This window comes from Chiloscyllium plagiosum, unplaced genomic scaffold (genome assembly GCF_037043375.1).
Source record: "Chiloscyllium plagiosum isolate Xiang-an unplaced genomic scaffold, Cpla_swu_hap1 HiC_scaffold_1, whole genome shotgun sequence".
NCBI classification, from domain to species: Eukaryota; Metazoa; Chordata; class Chondrichthyes; order Orectolobiformes; family Hemiscylliidae; genus Chiloscyllium; species Chiloscyllium plagiosum.
In genome coordinates, this window is record NW_028270139.1 from 182,546,020 (window position 1) to 182,563,296 (window position 17,277).

Sequence of the window (17,277 nt, forward strand, 5' to 3'; positions counted from 1 at the left end):
GACCCCTCACTGCCCGGTAACATTCACATTATCATCATCATCAGTGACACCACCCACCGTGGTAACATTCTCTTCCAACACCATCAGAGACCACTCCTACCCTGGTAACACTGTCTTCATCATCATCAGAGACCCCTCCCAACCTGGTAACACTCTCTTCAGCATCATCAGAGATCCCTCCCATCCCAGTAACACTCTCTTCATCATCATCAGAGACCCCTCGCTCCCCGGTAACACTCTCTTCATCATCATCAGAGACTCCTCCTAATCCGGTAACACTGTCTTCTTCATCATCAGAGACCCCTCCCACCCGGTAACACTTTCTTCATCATCTTTAGAGATCCCTCCCACCCTGGTAACACTCTCTTCATCATCGTCAGAGACCCCTCACACCCCAGTAACAATCTCTTCTAATACCATCAGAGTCTCCTCCTAACCCGGAAACACTCTCATCTAACATCAGATATGCCTCCCAACCCAGAAACTCTCTCTTCATCATCATCAGAGACTCCTCACACCCTGGTAACACTCTCTTCATCATCATCAGAGACCCCTCTCACCCTGGTAACACTCTCTTCCAACACCATCAGAGACCCCTCACACCCTGGTAACACTCTCTTCATCATCATCAGAGACCCCTCACTCCCCGGTAACATTCACATTATCATCATCATCAGTGACACCACCCACCGTGGTAACATTCTCTTCCAACACCATCAGAGACCCCTCCTACCCGGGTAACACTCTTTTCATCATCATCAGAGACGCCTCCCAACCTGGTAACACTCTCTTCAGCATCATCAGAGATCCGTCCCATCCCAGTAACACTCTCTTCATCATCATCAGAGACCCCTCACTCCCCGGTAACACTCTCTTCATCATCATCAGAGACCACCCTAATCCGGTAACACTGTCTTCTTCATCATCAGAGACCACTCCCACCCGGTAACACTCTCTTCATCATCTTTAGAGATCCCTCCCACCCTGGTAACACTCTCTTCATCATCGTCAGAGACCCCTTCCACCCCGGTAACACACTCTTCATTATCATCATCAGAGACCCCTCTCACCCCGGTAACACTCTCTTCCAACACCATCACAGACTCCTCCTACCCCGGTAACAATCTCTTCCAAGACCATCAGAGACCCCACCTACCCGGGCAACACTCTCTTCATCATCGTCAGAGACCCCTCACACCCCGGTAACAATCTCTTCTAATACCATCAGAGTCTCCTCATAACCCGGAAACACTCTCATCTAACATCAGACATGCCTCCCAACCCAGAAACTCTCTCTTCATCATCATCAGAGACTCCTCACACCCCGGTAACACTGTCTTCATCATCATCAGAGACCCCTCACTCCCCGGTAACACTCTCTTCATCATCATCAGAGACCCCTCCTACCCCGGTAACACTCTCTTCATCATCTTCAGAGATCCCTCCCAGCCTGGTAACACTCTCTTCATCATCGTCAGAGACCCCTTCCACCCCGGTAACACACTCTTCATTATCATCATCAGAGACCCCTCTCACCCCGGTAACACTCTCTTCCAACACCATCAGAACGCCACCTAGCCGGGTAACACTCTCTTCATCATCGTCAGAGACCCCTCACACCCCGGTAACAATCTCTTCCACTACCGTCATAGTCTCCTCCTATCCCGGAAACACTCTCATCTAACGTCAGACATGCCTCCCAACCCAGAAACTCTGTCTTCATCATCATCATCAGAGACTCCTCGCACCCCGGTAACACTCTCTTCATCATCATCAGAGACCCCTCTCACCTGATAACACTGTCTTAATCATCATCAGAGACTCCTCATACCCCGGTAACACACTCTTCATTATCCTCATCAGAGACCCCTCTCACCCCGGTAACACACTCTTCCAACACCATCAGAGACCCCTCCTACCCCGGTAACACTCTCTTCATCATCATTAGAGACCCCTCTCACCCGGTAACACTGTCTTAATCATCATCAGAGACTCCTCATAACCCGGTAACACTCTCTCCAACACCATCAGAGATCCCTCTCACTCCGGTAACACTCTCATCATCATCATCGTCAGAGAGACCTCCCACCCGGTAACACTGTCTTCATCATCATCAGAGACTCCTCACTCCCCGGTAACACTCTCTTCAGCATCATCAGAGATCCCTCCCATCCCAGTAACACTCTCTTCATCATCATCAGAGACCCCTCGCTCCCCGGTAACACTCCATTCATCATCATCAGAGACCCCTCCTAACCTGGTAACACTCACTTCATCATCATCAGAGGCCACTCCCACCCTGTAACACACACTTCATCATCATCAGAGATCTCTCCCACCCCAGTAACACTCTCTTCCAACACCATCAGAGACCCCTCCTACCCCGGTAACACTCTCTTCATCATCATTAGAGACCCCTCTCACCCGGTAACACTGTTTCAATCATCATCATAGACTCCTCATAACCCGGTAACACTCTCTCCAACACCATCAGAGATCCCTCTCAGTCCGGTAACACTCTTCATCATCATTAGAGACCCCTCACTCCCGGTAACACTCTCTTCATCATCATCATCAGAGATCCCTCCTACCCCGGTAACACTCTCTTCATCATCATCATCAGAGATCCCTCCTACCCCAGTAACACTCTCATCATCATCATCATCATCAGAGACACCTCCTACCCGGGTAACACTCTTTTCATCATCATCAGAGACCCCTCCCAAACTGGTAACACTCTTTTCATCATCAGAGACCCCTACTACCCCGGTAACATTCTCTTCCAACACCATCAGAGACCCCTCCTACCCTGGTAACACTGTCTTCATCATCATCAGAGACCCCTCCCAACCTGGTAACACTCTCTTCTTCATCATCAGAGACCCCTCCCACCCGGTATCACTCTTCATCATCATCAGAGACCCCTCTCACCCTGGTAACACTCTCTTCCAATATCATCAGAGACCCCTCCCATCCCGGTAACACTCTCTTCCAACACCATCAGAGACCCCTCCTATCCGGGCAACACTTTCTTCATCATCGCACGAAACCCTTCACACCCTGGTAACAATCTCTTCCAACACCATCAGAGTCTCCTCCTACCCCGGAAACACTCTCATCTAACATCAGACACGCCTCCCAACCCAGAAACTCTCTCTTTATCATCATCAGAGACCCCTCCCAACCTGGTAACACTCTCTTCATCATCATTAGAGACCCCTCTCACCCAGTAACACTGTCTTCATCATCATCAGAGACCTCTCACTCCCCGGTAACACTCTCTTCATCATCATCAGAGACCCCTCTCACCTGATAACACTGTCTTAATCATCATCAGAGACTCCTCATACCCCGGTAACACACTCTTCATTATCCTCATCAGAGACCCCTCTCACCCCGGTAACACACTCTTCCAACACCATCAGAGACCCCTCCTACCCCGGTAACACTCTCTTCCAACACCATCAGAGACTCCTCCTACCCCGGTAACAATCTCTTCCAACACCATCAGAGACCCCACCTACCCGGGCAACACTCTCTTCATCATCGTCAGAGACCCCTCACACCCCGGTAACACTCTCTTCATCATCATCAGAGAACCCTCCCACCCCGGTAACACTCTCATCATCATCATCATCAGAGACATCTCCCACCCGGTAACACACTCTTCATCATCTTCAGAGATCCCTCCTACCCCGGTAACACTCTCTTCCAACACCATCAGAGACCCCTCCTACCCCGGTAACTCTCTCTTCATCATCATTAGAGACCCCTCTCACCCGGTAACACTGTCTTAATCATCATCAGAGACTCCTCATAACCCGGTAACACTCTCTCCAACACCATCAGAGATCCCTCTCAGTCCGGTAACACTCTTCATCATCATTAGAGACCCCTCACTCCCGGTAACACTCTCTTCATCATCATCATCAGAGATCCCTCCTACCCCGGTAACACTCTCTTCATCATCATCATCAGAGATCCCTCCTACCCCAGTAACACTCTCATCATCATCATCATCAGAGACACCTCCTACCCGGGTAACACTCTTTTCATCATCATCAGAGACCCCTCCCAAACTGGTAACACTCTTTTCATCATCAGAGACCCCTACTACCCCGGTAACATTCTCTTCCAACACCATCAGAGACCCCTCCTACCCTGGTAACACTGTCTTCATCATCATCAGAGACCCCTCCCAACCTGGTAACACTCTCTTCTTCATCATCAGAGACCCCTCCCACCCGGTATCACTCTTCATCATCATCAGAGATCCCACTCACCGTGGTAACACTCTCTTCATCATCGTCAGAGACCCCTTCCACCCCGGTAACACTCTCTTCATGATCATCATCAGAGACCCCTCTCACCCTGGTAACAATCTCTTCCAATATCATCAGAGACCCCTCCCATTCCGGTAACACTCTCTTCCAACACCATCAGAGACCCCTCCTATCCGGGCAACACTTTCTTCATCATCGCACGAGACCCTTCACACCCTGGTAACAATCTCTTCCAACACCATCAGAGTCTCCTCCTAACCCGGAAACACTCTCATCTAACATCAGACACGCCTCCCAACCCAGAAACTCTCTCTTTATCATCATCAGAGACCCCTCCCAACCTGGTAACACTCTCCTCATCATCATTAGAGACCCCTCTCACCCAGTAACACTGTCTAAATCATCATCAGAGACTCCTCACACCCCGGTAATACTCTCTCCAACACCATCAGAGATCCCTCTCACTCCGGTAACACTCTTCATCATCATCAGAGCCCCCCCCCCATTCCCCTGTAACAGTGTCTTCATCATCATCAGAGAACCCTCCCACCCCAGTAACACTCTCTTCATCATCGTCAGAGACCCCCCCATACCCCTGTAACACTGTCTTCATCATCATCAGATTCCCCTCACACCCTGGTAACACGCTCTTCATCATCATCAGACACCCCTCCTACCCCGGTAACACTCTCCTCATCATCATCATCATCAGAGACACCTCCCAACCGGTAACACTGTCTTCATCATCATCAGACACTCCTCACACCCCGGTAACACTCTCTTCATCATCATCAGAGACCCCTCACTCCCCGGTAACATTTACATCATCATCATCATCATCAGTGACACCTCCCACCGTGGTAACATTCTCTTCCAACACCATCAGCGACCCCTCCTACCCGGGTAACACTCATTTCATCATCATCAGAGACCCCGCCCAACCTGGTAACACTCTCTTCAGCATCATCAGAGATCCCTCCCATCCCAGTAACACTCTTTTCATCATCATCAGAGACCCCTACTACCCCGGTAACATTCTCTTCCAACACCATCAGAGAGCCCTCCTACCCTGGTAACACTGTCTTCATCATCATCAGAGACCCCTCCCAACCTGGTAACACTCTCTTCTTCATCATCAGAGACCCCTCCCACCCGGTATCACTCTTCATCATCATCAGAGATCCCACCCACCGTGGTAACACTCTCTTCATCATCGTCAGAGACCGCTCTCACCCTGGTAACACTCTCTTCCAATATCATCAGAGACCCCTCCCATCCCGGTAACACTCTCTTCCATCACCATCAGCGACCCCTCCTACCCAGGCAACACTTTCTTCATCATCGCAAGAGACCCTTCACACCCCGGTAACAATCTCTTCCAACACCGTCAGAGTCTCTTCCTACCCCGGAGACACTCTCATCTAACATCAGACACGTCTCCCAACCCAGAAACTCTCTCTTCATCATCATCAGAGACCCCTCCCAACCTGGTAACACTCTCTTGATCATCATTAGAGACCCCTCTCACCCAGTAACACTGAATAAATCATCATCAGAGACTCCTCACACCCAGGTAATACTCTCTCCAACACCATCAGAGATCCCTCTCACTCCGGTAACACTCTTCATCATCATCAGAGACCACCCCCATACCCCTGTAACACTGTCTTCATCATCATCAGAGAACCCTCCCACCCCAGTAACACTCTCTTCATCATCATCAGAGACCCCTCCATACCCCTGTAACACTGTCTTCATCATCATCAGATTCCCCTCACACCCTGGTAACACGCTCTTCATCATCATCAGACACCCCTCCTAACCCGGTAACACTCTCATCATCATCATCATCAGAGACACCTCCCAACCGGTAACACTGTCTTCATCATCATCAGAGACTCCTCACACCCGGTAACACTGTCTTAATCATCATCATAGACTCCTCAGATCCCGGTAACACTCTCTCCAACACCATCAGAGATCCCTCTCAGTCCGGTAACACTCTTCATCATCATTAGAGACCCCTCATACCCGGTAACACTCTCTTCATCATCATCATCAGAGATCCCTCCTACCCCGGTAACACTCTCATCATCATCATCATCAGAGACACCTCCTACCCGGGTAACACTCTTTTCATCATCATCAGAGACCCCTCCCAACCTGGTAACACTCTCTTCAGCATCATCAGAGATCCCTCCCATCCCAGTAACACTCTCTTCATCATCATAAGACACCCCCCCATACCGCTGTAACACTGTCTTCATCATCATCAGATTCCCCTCCTACCCCGGTAACACTCTCATCATCATCATCATCAGAGACACCTCCCAACCGGTAACACTGTCTTCATCATCATCTGAGACTCCTCACACCCCGGTAACACTCTCTTCATCATCATCAGAGACCCCTCACACCCTGGTAACACTCTCTTCATCATCATCAGAGACCCCTCACTCCCCGGTAACATTCACATCATCATCATCATCAGTGACACCTCCCACTGTGGTAACATTCTCTTCCAACACCATCAGAGACCCCTCCGACCCGGGTAACACTCTTTTCATCATCATCAGAGACCCCTCCTACCCCGGTAACACTGTCTTCATCATCATCAGAGATCCCTCCCATCCCAGTAACACTGTCTTCATCATCATCAGAGACCCCTCACTCCCCGGTAACACTCTCTTCATCATCATCAGAGACCCCTCCTACCCCGATAACACTGTCTTCTTCATCATCAGAGACCCCTCCCACCCTGGTAACACACTCTTCATTATCATCATCAGAGACCCTCTCACCCCGGTAACACTCTCTTCCAACACCATCAGAGACTCCTCCTACCCCGGTAACAATCTCTTCCAACACCATCAGAGACCCCACCTATCCGGGCAACACTCTCTTCATCATCGTCAGAGACCCCTCACACCCCAGTAACAATCTCTTCCAATACCATTAGAGTCTCCTCCTAACCCGGAAACACTCTCATCTAACATCAGACATGCCTCCCAACCCAGAAACTCTCTCTTCATCATCATCAGAGACTCCTCACACCCCGGTAACACTCTCTTCATCATCATCAGAGACCCCTCTCACCCCGGTAACACTCTCTTCCAACACCATCAGAGACCCCTCACACCCTGGTAATACTCTCTTCATCATCATCAGAGACCCCTCACTCCCCGGTAACATTCACATTATCATCATCATCAGTGACACCACCCACCGTGGTAACATTCTCTTCCAACACCATCAGAGACCCCTCCTACCCGGGTAACACTCTTTTCATCATCATCAGAGACCCCTCCCAACCTGGTAACACTCTCTTCATCATCATCAGAGACCCCTCACTCCCCAGTAACACTCTCTTCATCATCATCAGAGACCCCTCCTAATCCGGTAACACTGTCTTCTTCATCATCAGAGACCCCTCCCACCCGGTAACACACTCTTCATCATCTTTAGAGATCCCTCCCACCCTGGTAACACTCTCTTCATCATCATCAGAGACCCCTCACTGCCCGGTAACATTCACATTATCATCATCATCAGTGACACCACCCACCGTGGTAACATTCTCTTCCAACACCATCAGAGACCCCTCCTACCCTGGTAACACTGTCTTCATCATCATCAGAGACCCCTCCCAACCTGGTAACACTCTCTTCAGCATCATCAGAGATCCCTCCCATCCCAGTAACACTCTCTTCATCATCATCAGAGACCCCTCGCTCCCCGGTAACACTCTCTTCATCATCATCAGAGACCCCTCCTAATCCGGTAACACTGTCTTCTTCATCATCAGAGACCCCTCCCACCCGGTAACACTTTCTTCATCATCTTTAGAGATCCCTCCCACCCTGGTAACACTCTCTTCATCATCGTCAGAGACCCCTTCCACCCCGGTAACACACTCTTCATTATCATCATCAGAGACCCCTCTCACCCCGGTAACACTCTCTTCCAACACCATCAGAGACTCCTCCTACCCCGGTAACAATCTCTTCCAAGACCATCAGAGACCCCACCTACCCGGGCAACACTCTCTTCATCATCGTCAGAGACCCCTCACACCCCAGTAACAATCTCTTCTAATACCATCAGAGTCTCCTCCTAACCCGGAAACACTCTCATCTAACATCAGATATGCCTCATAACCCAGAAACTCTCTCTTCATCATCATCAGAGACTCCTCACACCCCGGTAACACTCTCTTCATCATCATCAGAGACCCCTCTCACCCTGGTAACACTCTCTTCCAACACCATCAGAGACCCCTCACACCCTGGTAACACTCTCTTCATCATCATCAGAGACCCCTCACTCCCCGGTAACATTCACATTATCATCATCATCAGTGACACCACCCACCGTGGTAACATTCTCTTCCAACACCATCAGAGACCCCTCCTACCCGGGTAACACTCTTTTCATCATCATCAGAGACGCCTCCCAACCTGGTAACACTCTCTTCAGCATCATCAGAGATCCGTCCCATCCCAGTAACACTCTCTTCATCATCATCAGAGACCCCTCACTCCCCGGTAACACTCTCTTCATCATCATCAGAGACCACCCTAATCCGGTAACACTGTCTTCTTCATCATCAGAGACCACTCCCACCCGGTAACACTCTCTTCATCATCTTTAGAGATCCCTCCCACCCTGGTAACACTCTCTTCATCATCGTCAGAGACCCCTTCCACCCCGGTAACACTCTCTTCCAACACCATCACAGACTCCTCCTACCCCGGTATCACTCTCTTCATCATCGTCAGAGACCCCTTCCACCCCGGTAACACACTCTTCATTATCATCATCAGAGACCCCTCTCACCCCGGTAACACTCTCTTCCAACACCATCACAGACTCCTCCTACCCCGGTAACAATCTCTTCCAAGACCATCAGAGACCCCACCTACCCGGGCAACACTCTCTTCATCATCGTCAGAGACCCCTCACACCCCGGTAACAATCTCTTCTAATACCATCAGAGTCTCCTCATAACCCGGAAACACTCTCATCTAACATCAGACATGCCTCCCAACCCAGAAACTCTCTCTTCATCATCATCAGAGACTCCTCACACCCCGGTAACACTGTCTTCATCATCATCAGAGACCCCTCACTCCCCGGTAACACTCTCTTCATCATCATCAGAGACCCCTCCTACCCCGGTAACACTCTCTTCATCATCTTCAGAGATCCCTCCCAGCCTGGTAACACTCTCTTCATCATCGTCAGAGACCCCTTCCACCCCGGTAACACACTCTTCATTATCATCATCAGAGACCCCTCTCACCCCGGTAACACTCTCTTCCAACACCATCAGAACGCCACCTAGCCGGGTAACACTCTCTTCATCATCGTCAGAGACCCCTCACACCCCGGTAACAATCTCTTCCACTACCGTCATAGTCTCCTCCTATCCCGGAAACACTCTCATCTAACGTCAGACATGCCTCCCAACCCAGAAACTCTGTCTTCATCATCATCATCAGAGACTCCTCGCACCCCGGTAACACTCTCTTCATCATCATCAGAGACCCCTCTCACCTGATAACACTGTCTTAATCATCATCAGAGACTCCTCATACCCCGGTAACACACTCTTCATTATCCTCATCAGAGACCCCTCTCACCCCGGTAACACACTCTTCCAACACCATCAGAGACCCCTCCTACCCCGGTAACACTCTCTTCATCATCATTAGAGACCCCTCTCACCCGGTAACACTGTCTTAATCATCATCAGAGACTCCTCATAACCCGGTAACACTCTCTCCAACACCATCAGAGATCCCTCTCACTCCGGTAACACTCTCATCATCATCATCGTCAGAGAGACCTCCCACCCGGTAACACTGTCTTCATCATCATCAGAGACTCCTCACTCCCCGGTAACACTTTCTTCAGCATCATCAGAGATCCCTCCCATCCCAGTAACACTCTCTTCATCATCATCAGAGACCCCTCGCTCCCCGGTAACACTCCATTCATCATCATCAGAGACCCCTCCTAACCTGGTAACACTCACTTCATCATCATCAGAGGCCACTCCCACCCTGTAACACACACTTCATCATCATCAGAGATCTCTCCCACCCCAGTAACACTCTCTTCCAACACCATCAGAGACCCCTCCTACCCCGGTAACACTCTCTTCATCATCATTAGAGACCCCTCTCACCCGGTAACACTGTCTCAATCATCATCATAGACTCCTCATAACCCGGTAACACTCTCTCCAACACCATCAGAGATCCCTCTCAGTCCGGTAACACTCTTCATCATCATTAGAGACCCCTCACTCCCGGTAACACTCTCTTCATCATCATCATCAGAGATCCCTCCTACCCCGGTAACACTCTCTTCATCATCATCATCAGAGATCCCTCCTACCCCAGTAACACTCTCATCATCATCATCATCATCAGAGACACCTCCTACCCGGGTAACACTCTTTTCATCATCATCAGAGACCCCTCCCAAACTGGTAACACTCTTTTCATCATCAGAGACCCCTACTACCCCGGTAACATTCTCTTCCAACACCATCAGAGACCCCTCCTACCCTGGTAACACTGTCTTCATCATCATCAGAGACCCCTCCCAACCTGGTAACACTCTCTTCTTCATCATCAGAGACCCCTCCCACCCGGTATCACTCTTCATCATCATCAGAGACCCCTCTCACCCTGGTAACACTCTCTTCCAATATCATCAGAGACCCCTCCCATCCCGGTAACACTCTCTTCCAACACCATCAGAGACCCCTCCTATCCGGGCAACACTTTCTTCATCATCGCACGAAACCCTTCACACCCTGGTAACAATCTCTTCCAACACCATCAGAGTCTCCTCCTACCCCGGAAACACTCTCATCTAACATCAGACACGCCTCCCAACCCAGAAACTCTCTCTTTATCATCATCAGAGACCCCTCCCAACCTGGTAACACTCTCTTCATCATCATTAGAGACCCCTCTCACCCAGTAACACTGTCTAAATCATCATCAGAGACTCCTCACACCCCGGTAATACCCTCACCAACACCATCAGAGATCCCTCTCACTCCGGTAACACTCTTCATCATCATCAGAGACCCCTCCCATCCCAGTAACACTCTCTTCATCATCGTCAGAGACCCCCCCCATACCCCTGTAACACTGTCTTCATCATCATCAGATTCCCCTCACACCCTGGTAACACGCTCTTCATCATCATCAGACACCCCTCCTACCCCGGTAACACTCTCCTAATCATCATCATCATCAGAGACACCTCCCAACCGGTAACACTGTCTTCATCATCATCAGACACTCCTCACACCCCGGTAACACTCTCTTCATCATCATCAGAGACCCCTCACTCTCCGGTAACATTCACATCATCATCATCATCATCAGTGACACCTCCCACCGTGGTAACATTCTCTTCCAACACCATCAGAGACCAATCCTACCCGGGTAACACTCTTTTCATCATCATCAGAGACCCCTCCCAACCTGGTAACACTCTCTTCAGCATCATCAGAGATCCCTCCCATCCCAGTAACACTGTCTTCATCATCATCAGAGACCTCTCACTCCCCGGTAACACTCTCTTCATCATCATCAGAGACCCCTCTCACCTGATAACACTGTCTTAATCATCATCAGAGACTCCTCATACCCCGGTAACACACTCTTCATTATCATCATCAGAGACCCCTCTCACCCCGGTAACACACTCTTCCAACACCATCAGAGACCCCTCCTACCCCGGTAACACTCTCTTCATCATCATTAGAGACCCCTCTCACCCGGTAACACTGTCTTAATCATCATCAGAGACTCCTCATAACCCGGTAACACTCTCTCCAACACCATCAGAGATCCCTCTCACTCCGGTAACACTCTCATCATCATCGTCGTCAGAGAGACCCTCTCACCCCGGTAACACTCTCTTCCAACACCATCAGAGACTCCTCCTACCCCGGTAACAATCTCTTCCAACACCATCAGAGACCCCACCTACCCGGGCAACACTCTCTTCATCATCGTCAGAGACCCCTCACACCCCGGTAACACTCTCTTCATCATCATCAGAGAACCCTCCCACCCCGGTAACACTCTCATCATCATCATCATCAGAGACACCTACCACCCGGTAACACACTCTTCATCATCTTCAGAGATCCCTCCTACCCCGGTAACACTCTCTTCCAACACCATCAGAGACCCCTCCTACCCCGGTAACTCTCTCTTCATCATCATTAGAGACCCCTCTCACCCGGTAACACTGTCTTAATCATCATCAGAGACTCCTCATAACCCGGTAACACTCTCTCCAACACCATCAGAGATCCCTCTCAGTCCGGTAACACTCTTCATCATCATTAGAGACCCCTCACTCCCGGTAACACTCTCTTCATCATCATCATCAGAGATCCCTCCTACCCCGGTAACACTCTCTTCATCATCATCATCAGAGATCCCTCCTACCCCAGTAACACTCTCATCATCATCATCATCAGAGACACCTCCTACCCGGGTAACACTCTTTTCATCATCATCAGAGACCCCTCCCAAACTGGTAACACTCTTTTCATCATCAGAGACCCCTACTATCCCGGTAACATTCTCTTCCAACACCATCAGAGACCCCTCCTACCCTGGTAACACTGTCTTCATCATCATCAGAGACCCCTCCCAACCTGGTAACACTCTCTTCTTCATCATCAGAGACCCCTCCCACCCGGTATCACTCTTCATCATCATCAGAGATCCCACTCACCGTGGTAACACTCTCTTCATCATCGTCAGAGACCCCTTCCACCCCGGTAACACTCTCTTCATGATCATCATCAGAGACCCCTCTCACCCTGGTAACAATCTCTTCCAATATCATCAGAGACCCCTCCCATTCCGGTAACACTCTCTTCCAACACCATCAGAGACCCCTCCTATCCGGGCAACACTTTCTTCATCATCGCACGAGACCCTTCACACCCTGGTAACAATCTCTTCCAACACCATCAGAGTCTCCTCCTAACCCGGAAACACTCTCATCTAACATCAGACACGCCTCCCAACCCAGAAACTCTCTCTTTATCATCATCAGAGACCCCTCCCAACCTGGTAACACTCTCCTCATCATCATTAGAGACCCCTCTCACCCAGTAACACTGTCTAAATCATCATCAGAGACTCCTCACACCCCGGTAATACTCTCTCCAACACCATCAGAGATCCCTCTCACTCCGGTAACACTCTTCATCATCATCAGAGCCCCCCCCCCATTCCCCTGTAACAGTGTCTTCATCATCATCAGAGAACCCTCCCACCCCAGTAACACTCTCTTCATCATCGTCAGAGACCCCCCCATACCCCTGTAACACTGTCTTCATCATCATCAGATTCCCCTCACACCCTGGTAACACGCTCTTCATCATCATCAGACACCCCTCCTACCCCGGTAACACTCTCCTCATCATCATCATCATCAGAGACACCTCCCAACCGGTAACACTGTCTTCATCATCATCAGACACTCCTCACACCCCGGTAACACTCTCTTCATCATCATCAGAGACCCCTCACTCCCCGGTAACATTTACATCATCATCATCATCATCAGTGACACCTCCCACCGTGGTAACATTCTCTTCCAACACCATCAGCGACCCCTCCTACCCGGGTAACACTCATTTCATCATCATCAGAGACCCCGCCCAACCTGGTAACACTCTCTTCAGCATCATCAGAGATCCCTCCCATCCCAGTAACACTCTTTTCATCATCATCAGAGACCCCTACTACCCCGGTAACATTCTCTTCCAACACCATCAGAGAGCCCTCCTACCCTGGTAACACTGTCTTCATCATCATCAGAGACCCCTCCCAACCTGGTAACACTCTCTTCTTCATCATCAGAGACCCCTCCCACCCGGTATCACTCTTCATCATCATCAGAGATCCCACCCACCGTGGTAACACTCTCTTCATCATCGTCAGAGACCGCTCTCACCCTGGTAACACTCTCTTCCAATATCATCAGAGACCCCTCCCATCCCGGTAACACTCTCTTCCATCACCATCAGCGACCCCTCCTACCCAGGCAACACTTTCTTCATCATCGCAAGAGACCCTTCACACCCCGGTAACAATCTCTTCCAACACCGTCAGAGTCTCTTCCTACCCCGGAGACACTCTCATCTAACATCAGACACGTCTCCCAACCCAGAAACTCTCTCTTCATCATCATCAGAGACCCCTCCCAACCTGGTAACACTCTCTTGATCATCATTAGAGACCCCTCTCACCCAGTAACACTGAATAAATCATCATCAGAGACTCCTCACACCCAGGTAATACTCTCTCCAACACCATCAGAGATCCCTCTCACTCCGGTAACACTCTTCTTCATCATCAGAGACCACCCCCATACCCCTGTAACACTGTCTTCATCATCATCAGAGAACCTTAATTTAATAGCTTTAAATTAAGGGGGGGTAGATATAGGACTGATGTTAGGGGTAGGTTCTTCACTCAGCGAGTCGTTAGTTCATGGAATGCCCTGCCAGTAACAGTGGTGGACTCTCCCTCTTTATGGGCATTTAAGAGGGCATTGGATAGGTATATGGAGGATAGTGGGTTAGTGTAGTTTAGGTGGGCTTGGATCGGCGCAACATCGAGGGCCCAAGGGCCTGTACTGCGCTGTAATGTTCTATGTTCTATGTTCTATGTTCTATGTAACCCTCCCACCCCAGTAACACTCTCTTCATCATCATCAGAGACCCCTCCATACCCCTGTAACACTGTCTTCATCATCATCAGATTCCCCTCACACCCTGGTAACACGCTCTTCATCATCATCAGACACCCCTCCTAACCCGGTAACACTCTCATCATCATCAGAGACACCTCCCAACCGGTAACACTGTCTTCATCATCATCAGAGACTCCTCACACCCGGTAACACTGTCTTAATCATCATCATAGACTCCTCAGATCCCGGTAACACTCTCTCCAACACCATCAGAGATCCCTCTCAGTCCGGTAACACTCTTCATCATCATTAGAGACCCCTCATACCCGGTAACACTCTCTTCATCATCATCATCAGAGATCCCTCCTACCCCGGTAACACTCTCATCATCATCATCATCAGAGACACCTCCTACCCGGGTAACACTCTTTTCATCATCATCAGAGACCCCTCCCAACCTGGTAACACTCTCTTCAGCATCATCAGAGATCCCTCCCATCCCAGTAACACTCTCTTCATCATCATAAGACACCCCCCCATACCGCTGTAACACTGTCTTCATCATCATCAGATTCCCCTCCTACCCCGGTAACACTCTCATCATCATCATCATCAGAGACACCTCCCAACCGGTAACACTGTCTTCATCATCATCTGAGACTCCTCACACCCCGGTAACACTCTCTTCATCATCATCAGAGACCCCTCACACCCTGGTAACACTCTCTTCATCATCATCAGAGACCCCTCACTCCCCGGTAACATTCACATCATCATCATCATCAGTGACACCTCCCACTGTGGTAACATTCTCTTCCAACACCATCAGAGACCCCTCCGACCCGGGTAACACTCTTTTCATCATCATCAGAGACCCCTCCTACCCCGGTAACACTGTCTTCATCATCATCAGAGATCCCTCCCATCCCAGTAACACTGTCTTCATCATCATCAGAGACCCCTCACTCCCCGGTAACACTCTCTTCATCATCATCAGAGACCCCTCCTACCCCGATAACACTGTCTTCTTCATCATCAGAGACCCCTCCCACCCTGGTAACACACTCTTCATTATCATCATCAGAGACCCTCTCACCCCGGTAACACTCTCTTCCAACACCATCAGAGACTCCTCCTACCCCGGTAACAATCTCTTCCAACACCATCAGAGACCCCACCTACCCGGGCAACACTCTCTTCATCATCGTCAGAGACCCCTCACACCCCAGTAACAATCTCTTCCAATACCATTAGAGTCTCCTCCTAACCCGGAAACACTCTCATCTAACATCAGACATGCCTCCCAACCCAGAAACTCTCTCTTCATCATCATCAGAGACTCCTCACACCCCGGTAACTCTCTTCATCATCATCAGAGACCCCTCTCACCTGATAACACTGTCGTAATAATCATCAGAGACTCCTCATACCCCGGTAACACACTCTTCATTATCATCATCAGAGACCCCTCTCACCCCGGTAACACTCTCTTCCAACACCATCAGAGACACCTCCTACCCCGGTAACACTCTCTTCATCATCATTAGAGACCCCTCTCACCCGGTAACACTGTCTTAATCATCATCAGAGACTCCTCATAACCCGGTAACACTCTCTCCAACACCATCAGAGATTCCTCTCACCCCGGTAACACTCTCTTCATCATCATTAGAGACCTCTCTCACCCGGTAACACTGTCTTGTTCATCATCAGAGACCCCTCCCACCCGGTAACACTCTCTTCATCATCTTCAGAGATTCCTCCCAGCCCGGTAACACTCTCTTCATCATCGTCAGAGACCCCTTCCACCCCGATAACACACTCTTCATTATCATCATCAGAGACCCTCTCACCCCGGTAACACTCTCTTCCAACACCATCAGAGACTCCTCCTACCCCGGTAACAATCTCTTCCAACACCATCAGAGACCCCACCTACCCGGGCAACACTCTCTTCATCATCGTCAGAGACCCCTCACACCCCGGTAACACTCTCTTCATCATCATCAGAGAACCCTCCCACCCCGGTAACACTCTCATCATCATCATCATCAGAGACACCTCCCACCCTGTAACACACTCTTCATCATCTTCAGAGATCCCTCCTACCCCGGTAACACTCTCTTCCAACACCATCAGAGACCCCTCCTACCCCGGTAACTCTCTCTTCATCATCATTAGAGACCCCTCTCACCCGGTAACACTGTCTTAATCATCATCAGAGACTCCTCATAACCCGGTA